Source organism: Cervus canadensis, chromosome 10 (assembly GCF_019320065.1).
Source record: "Cervus canadensis isolate Bull #8, Minnesota chromosome 10, ASM1932006v1, whole genome shotgun sequence".
NCBI classification, from domain to species: Eukaryota; Metazoa; Chordata; class Mammalia; order Artiodactyla; family Cervidae; genus Cervus; species Cervus canadensis.
In genome coordinates this window covers 38694638-38702899 of record NC_057395.1, presented here as the reverse complement: position 1 = coordinate 38702899, position 8262 = coordinate 38694638, and the positions used below count along the sequence as shown (strand labels likewise).

Here is an 8262-nt window from a genome sequence, read left to right as displayed (position 1 = left end):
TCATTCATACTGCCGGAGGGAGAAGAATGGCACAACCACCCAGCTTCTCCCTGCCCTTCGGTGAGGTCAGCTCCACGAGGCTCACACACTCCAGCAACCTCAGCCCGCAAGTGGCCCTGAAGCTCCCAGGCGGCGCGCATGGTTCCACCAGTGGTGGGCAGAACAGTCCCCAACCACCACCTTCAGCCCCGGTCCCAGGGCATCTCTCTGGATTTCCAGTTCAGCCTCCCGTATTTCAGCGCATATGAGGCGCGCACGGTGGGGGCCGGCAGCTTCCCTTGATTTCGGATGAGAACGTAGCCCAAGCCCAGCTCCTGGGCCAGGGACAGATCAAACAAGGAAACCGCGGGAGTCTAGGCCCGGCGATGGGGTCGATTCTGCCACTGTGGGCCTTTTTCAGGCGATTCACCAGGAGGCGGGAGTCGGGGTCCTTCAGGACGGGCGAGATGTCCCTGAACAAGACCCACCTTTGCCACTTCCACGTGTGTCGTGGGCACGAGAGGCCGGCTCCTCTTTGAATTTTAATTTAAGTGAAAACTAATATAGTTTTGTGGATAGATGGAGAAATTTTTGTCCATATGGCATCAGGTGCTTTGAAAAATGCAGCCAAGATACAGGTGCTAGTGGGGGAAAAAATGATGATTGTCATTGTGTAAACACCAACGTTAATTTTTGCATTGACACAGAAGTGTTTTAAATTGCCTATGACCTAGAACGAGATAGACAAGTTCCCTACGTTCCTGGAATTTATATTCTAGTAGGATGAGACAGGCAATTAAAAGATTAGATTTTGAGGTCATTTTTTTGCCTGGATCAAAATTCACACTACAGCATATTCTTCCCTGAAGAAGAAAAAGGCATGCGGCTTTGCTTTGCTATAAGATATGAAAGTTTCTTGCAGGTGAATTTATTGAGTTTGCCCATTTCTATAGCTAGGATCACATGGCTTGACATAAGACATGAAATTGGAAAGACAATACAAAAGACAAGAAGGAAAGATTTTTGATTTTTCAGTCAGGTTGTTTCAGGGAAGGTGGACATGAGGCCATAAGATCACTTTCAACTTTACTATTCTCTAAACTTTGTAATTTCACTGTTAGATTTGTGGAGTGTGTGTTCAGGGAAGAATTGTAACATGTAACATCAGACTGTTTCGCCCCACAGTCATGTTTGGGAAAAAAAGAGTTTGACATCTCAATCCAAGTAAAAACTTCAAGTGAATTTCTATTTTTTGTTCCTTTCCTATGCATGTGCTATATAATACCACAGTCATCAAAAATTAAATCAGTTATTTTTAATTATATGTCAAGAAGAGTGGGTGTTTTCTATAGAAAAAGTGTGTGGCTTTTTAAGAAAAACAAGTAGTTCAGAAAAAGAGAAGTCAGGATATATTAATAAATGTGTGACTGCAGAATCCGCGCTTCTAAATGAGATCTTTCAGTTCACCATGAGGGGGCAGCAGCCCTTCAGTTATCTGAGAATTCCTGCAGTGAAGGTCACAATCAAAGCCTTGACACTGTCCAATATTTTTGAGAATTTTTACAGCCTATGGGGTTGTTTTTGTTGCCTTTGTTTTGTTTTGTTTTGTTTTGTCTTGCCATCTTCCTCCTCCCTCTGTTCCTGCCTTCTCCCTCTTTTCTCTCTGTCATCATCTCTTGTTTTTATTTCTTTGCTTTTTCCTTTTTGGCAAAGTTCTGCCGTAGATCACCTTTTTATTAGATCTGAGGCTTTCTGTTCTGAAATGACCTATTTATTAAAAAGTCAACGGATAGACTTTATAACAGTCCTTATGGTAGTCTTGGCTGGAGGTGGGGAAAATGGAAGCATAATTGACTAGCGTTTTGGAAGAGGACTGCTTCCTTCCTCTCGTGTGCCTTTATATCTTTTTAAAGAGAAGTTTGGGGGGATTGAATAGAGACTTTCCAGATAAGATGAGGATGCCACAAATATTCTGTGGAAGTGCATTAATTTAAGGCTTTAAAATTATTGACTTTTTTTATTTTAAATCATTTTAGAGCTCAAAGAGGAGATTATATTAGGCTTCTTTTTGTGGGGACCGAGAACTTTTCTGGAAACACTCAGTTAAAGGATTTAAAATTGCACTTCATTTTCCACCAAACTTTTAAAACTAAATTGTTCAATGATTTTGACTCCAGTATACTGAATGCACTTAATTCTCATAGGCTATTTTTCTACAAATGTTTTGAATTATAAGACAATTCTGTCATTGTATTCTTCATCAGAATCTGGCAGGACCTCTCTTTCTCTGCTTACTTTGCTTAAATGGCACTGTTTCTGGACTGAGTAACGGCAGACATGAGTGGTATAAATATATGTTTATAATGTTAGTCATTTTTAGAAGGTTCAGAAGTCTTTTTTCAGTTAATGTTCTTGATCACACTTGCCACTTTTAAACTGTTGGTTTTATTGATAATGTCTGTACTTCTACTGGTAATGTTTCAATTTAATTTTTCTTCTGTATTGATTAATTCTTCCCTCTACTTAAGGAAACAGACTTTATTTTTTTTATAGTAGTTTACAGTAAAAACGGAGCAGAAAGCAGAGTTTCCATATACCCCTTGCCCTACATATGCACGTGTGTGCATGCTAAGCCACTTCAGTCATGTCTGACTCTCTGCAATGCTATGGACTATAGCCCACCAAGCTCCTCTGTCCATGGGACTCTCCAGGCAAGAGTACTGGACTGAGTTGCTGTGCCCTCTTCCAGGGGATCTGCCTACCCAGGGATCGAACCCACATCTCTTGTGTCTCCTGGATTGGCAGGTGGGTTCTTTACCACTAGCACCACCTGGAAAGCCCCTACTAGCAATAAATTCCCTCAACTTTTGTTTGCTTGAGAAAGTCGTTATCCCTCACTTTTGAAGGGTACGGAATTCTAAAGTATTGGCTTTTTTTTTTTTTTTCCCCTCAACATTTAAAATACTTCACTCCACTTTCTTCTTGCATGATTTCTGAGATTTTTTATATAATTCATATCCTTGTTCCTTAATAGATAAGGTTGTGGGTTTTTGTTGTTGTTGTTTTTTACCTGACGAATTCCTTAATATTTTTTAATCTTTGACTTTGTGCACTTTGAAAATGATATGCCTAGGTGTAGAGTTTTGGGGGTTTTGTTTTATTGCATTTATTCTGCTTGGTGTTTCTGAGCTTCCTGGTCTGTGGTTTGGTGTTGGACTTTAATTTGGGAAAAATTCTCAGTCATTTTTTAAAGTTTATTTATTTATTCGGCTGCACTGGGTCTTAGTTGCAACATGGGGGATCTTACTGAGCATCATCTGGGATCTTTTTTTGAAGCACTTGGACTCTAGTTGCAGAGCATGGGCTTCAGTAGTTGTGACTTGCAGGCTCTAGAGTGTGGGCTCAGTAGCTGTGGCATGTGGGCCCCGTTGCCCTGCCACATGTGGGACCCTAGTTCTCCCACAAGCATCCTCTGCATTGTAAGGCAGATTCTTAAACACTGCACCACCAGCGAAATCCCCTTAGTCATTATTGATTCAAATATTTTATACTTTTTCTCTCTCTCTTTTCCTTCTGGAGTTTCTGTTATGTGTATGTTATACATTTTGTATTTGTTTCACAGTTTTTGGATAGTCTGTTACTTCTTTTTTATTCTTTTTTCTCTTGAAAATTTCTATTGAGGTCTCCTCAAGCTCAGGGATTCTTCTCTCAGCCATATACAGTCTACTAACTAGCACATTCAAGACATTATTCATTTCTGTTGCAGTGTTTTTGATCTCTACCTTTTTTATTGTTTTAAGTTTTATTTAATTAATTATAAAGGAAGTTCAGCATCTCTTTTTTTCTAATTTTTTTCATTGTGGCAAAATAGACATAACATGAAATTCACCATCTTAATCATTTTAAAGTGTACAACTTAGTGATATTATATATACATTCATAATGTTTTGCAACTGTCACCACTGTCCGTCTCCATAACTCTTTTCATCTTGTAAGACTGGAATCCTATACCCACTAAACAGTAAGTCCCCATTTATTTCCTGCCAGTTCCTGGAAACCATAATTTTAACTTCTGTCTCTATGATTTTGACTATCTTCAGTATTTCATGTAAATTTTCTTTTTGTGACTGGATTATTTCACTTAGCATAATGTCCATGGGGTTCATCCATATTAGAGCATATTGCAGAATTTCCTCCCTTTTTAAGGCTGTGTAATATTTCATGGTTATACCACATTATACACACCCATTCACTCATTGATGGACACTTGGGTTGTAACCAAGTTTCAGTTGTGAATAACGTTGCTATTGACATGTGCAAATATCTCTTCAAGACCATGCTTTTAATTATTTTGTGTGTATACCAAGAACAAATGGTTGAAAATGTGGCAATATTATTTTTAATTTTTTTGAGGAGCTGCCATAATGCTTTTCACAGTACCTTTATGACTTGACATTCCCACCAACAATGCACAAGTGTTCCAGTTCCCTCACACCCTTGCCAACACTTCTTATTTTCTGGACTTTTTGATTTGACATGGCTGTGAAATGGTATCTCATTTTACTATTGATTTTTCATTTTCCTAATGATGAGTGATATTGATCATATTTTCATGTTTTTATTGACCATTTATATATCTTCAGAGAAGTATCTCTTCAAGTCCTTTGCCAAGTTTTTATACTGTTTAATTTTATGTTGTTGTTCTCTATATTTTGGGTACTACTCCCTTATCAGACGGAGAAGGTAATGGCACCCCACTCCAGTACTCTTTCCTGGAAAATCCCATGGACGGAGGAGCCTGGTAGGCTGTAGTCTGTGGGGTCGCTAAGAGTTGGACACGACTGAGTGGCTTCACTTTCACCATTCACTTTCATGCATTGGAGAAGGAAATGGTAACCCACTCCCGTGTTCTTGCCTGGAGAACCCCAGGGACGGGGGAGTCTGGTGGGCTGCCGTCTATGGGATTGCACAGAGTCGAACACAACTGAAGCGACTTAGCAGCAGCAGCAGCAGCCCTTATCAGATATATGATTTGCAAATACTTCCTTTCTGTGGGGTTACCTTTCTACTCTGTCAAGACTGTCTTTGATGTACAAAATTTTTAATTTCTCATAAAATCCAATTAATAATTTTTATTCTATTGCCTGTGCTTTTGATGTCATAGCCAGGAAATCAATGCCAAAATCCAGTTTGTGAAATTTTTGTTCTATGCTTTTTCCTATGAGTTTTATAGTATTATGTCTTACATTTGGGTTTTATTTTGTATATGATGTTAGGTAAGGATCTATCTTCATTCTTTTGTGTTGGATATCCAGTCTTCCCAGCACAATTTGTTGGTAAGACTATCCTTTCCCCATCTAGTGACTGAGTTGAACTGAACTGAACTGATCCTTTCCCCACTGAATGGTCTAGGCAGCCATGTCAAAAATAATTTGATCATATATACAAGGATTTATTTCTGTGCTCTCTATTCTATTCCCTTGGTCTATGTGTGTGCCAGTAACACACTGTTTTGAGTTTTGATTACTGTAACTTTGTAGTAAGTTTTGAAATCAGGACTGTTCTTCCTGTAAAAAATTGTTTTGGCTATACAAGGTTACTTGAGATTCCATAGAAATTTTCAGTTCAGTTCAGTTCAGTTGCTCAGTTCTGTCTGATTCTTTGCAACCCCATGGACCGCAGCACGCCAGGCCTCCCTGCCTGTCACCAACTCCCAGAGCTTACTCAAACTCATATCCGTTGAGTCGGTGATGCCATCCAGCCATCTCATCCTCTGTCGTCCCCTTCTCCTCCTGCCTTCATCTTTCCCAGCATAAGGGTTTTTTCCAATGAGTCAGTTCTTCGCATCAGGTGGCCAAGGTATTGGAGTTTCACCTTCAATATCAGTCCTTCCAATGAATATTCAGGACTGATTTCCCTTAGGATGGACTGGTTGGATCTCCTTGCTGTCCAAGGGACTCTCCAGAGTCTTGACCAACACCACAGTTCAAAAGCACCAATTCTTTGGTGTTCAGCTTTCTTTATAGTCCAACTCTCACATCCATACATGACTACAGGAAAAACCATAGCTTTGACTAGACGGACCTTTGTTGGCAAAATAATGTCTCTGCTTTTTAATATGCTGTCTAGGTTGGTCATAACTTTTCTTCCAAGGAGCAAGCGTCTTTTAATTTCATGGCTTCAGTCACCATCTTCAGTGAGTTTGGAGCCCCAAAAAAATAAAGTCTGTCACTGTTTCCACTGTTTCCCCATCTATTTGCCATGAAATGATGGGACCAGATGCCATGATCTTAGTTTTCTGAATGTTGAGCTTTACGCCAACTTTTTCACTCTCCTCTTTCGCTTTCATCAAGAGGCTCTTTAGTTCTTCTTCGCGTTCTGCCATAAGGCTGGTGTCATCTGCATATCTGAGGTTATTGATATTTCCCCCTACAATCTTGATTCCACCTCGTGCTTCATCCAGTCCAGCATTTCTCATGATGTACTCTGCATATAAGTTAAATAAGCAGGGTGACAATATATAGCCTTGATGTACTCCTTTCCCTATTTGGAACCAGTCTGTTGTCCCATATCCAGTTCTAACTGTTGCTTCCTGACCTGCATACAGGTTTCTCAAGAGGCAGGTCAGGTGGTCTGGTATTCTCATCTCTTGATGAATTTTCCACAGTTTGTTGTGATCCACACAGTCAAAGGCTTTGGTATAGTCAATAAAGCAGAAGTAGATGTTTTTCTGGAACTCTCTTGCTTTTTCAATAATCCAATGGATGTTGGCAATTTGATCTCTGGTTCCTCTGCCTTTTCTAAATCCAGCTTGAACATCTGGAAGTTCACGGTTCACGTACTGTTGAAGGCTGGCTTGGAGAACTTTGAACATTACTTTACTAGTGTATGAGATGAGTGTAATTGTGTGGTAGTTTGAGCATTCTTTGGCATTGCCTTTCTTTGGAATTGGAATGAAAACTGCCTTTTTCCAGTCCTGTGGCCACTGCTCAGTTTTCCAAATTCACTGGCATATTGAGTGCAACACTTTCACAGCATCATCTTTTAAGATTTGAAATAGCTCAACTGGAATTCCATCACCTCCACTAGCTTTGTTTGTTTGTCGTGATGCTTCCTAAGGCCCACTTGACTTCACATTCCACTTGACTCTAGGTGAGTAATCACGCCATTGTGATCATTTGGGTCGTGAAGATCTTTTTTGTATAGAAATTTTAGAATGACTTTTTTCTATTTCTACAAATAATGAGGTTGGGATTTTGATAAGGATTGCATAGAACCTGTAGATTGCTTTGAGTAGTACTGTCATCTTATATTTAGTTTTCCATCAATAAATATGGGATGTGTTTCCATTTACTATATCTTTTTTAATTTCTTTCACTAATTTTTTTTTTTAGTTTTCATTGTACAAGAATTTTACCTTCCTAGTTAACTTAATTTCCAAGTATGTTATTTTTTTGATGCTGTTGTAAATGGAATAGTTTTTGTAATTTTCTTTTCAGATTATTTATTGCTACCGTATTGAAGTGCAGCCAATTTTTGTGTATTGACTTTGTATCCTGCTGCTTGCTGAATTCATTGATTAGTCCTAGCAGTGTGTGTGTGTGTGTGTAATCTCTAGGTTTTTCTGCATAGAAGATCATATCATAGGCAGACAAAGATAATTTTACTTCTTCCTTTCCAGTTAGGATGCATTTTATTTATTTATTTTTGCCTAATTTTTCTGGCTAGAACTTACTACTATGTAGAATAGAAAAGATGAAAATAGGCATTCTTGTCTTGTTGCTAATTGTAGAGGAAGAGTTTTCAGTGTTATCACTGAGTGTGATGTTCACTCTGAGTTTTTCACATATGGCTTATATTATGTTGAGATAGTTTCCTTCTATTCCTACTTTGTTGAGTGTTGTGTTTGTTTTTTTTTTTAATCATGAAAGGGTGTTGAATTTTATCAAATACTTTTTCAGCATCAGTTGAGATAGTGTACTGGTTTTGTCTTTCATTCTGTAAATGTGCTCTATTATATTGTATGGATGAGAGAGTTGGACTATAAAGAAAGCTGAACGCCGAAGAATTGATGCTTTTGAACTGTGGTGTTAGAGAAGACTCTTGAGAGTCCCTTGGACTGCAAGGAGATCCAGCCAGTCCATCCTAAAGGAGATCAGTCCTGGGTGTTCAGCGGAGAGACTGATGTTGAAGCTGAAACTCCAGTACTTTGGCCACCTGATGAGAAGAGCTGACTCATTTGAAAAAACCCTGATGTTGGGAAAGATTGAGGGCAGAAGGAGA

At 39.0% G+C, this 8262-nt stretch overlaps 1 pseudogene; it reads right to left on the bottom strand.

Annotated features, from left to right (window-relative positions):
• Window positions 1-7148, bottom strand: LOC122448890 (annotated as a pseudogene).
• Window positions 7149-8262: the final 1114 nt, after the last annotated feature.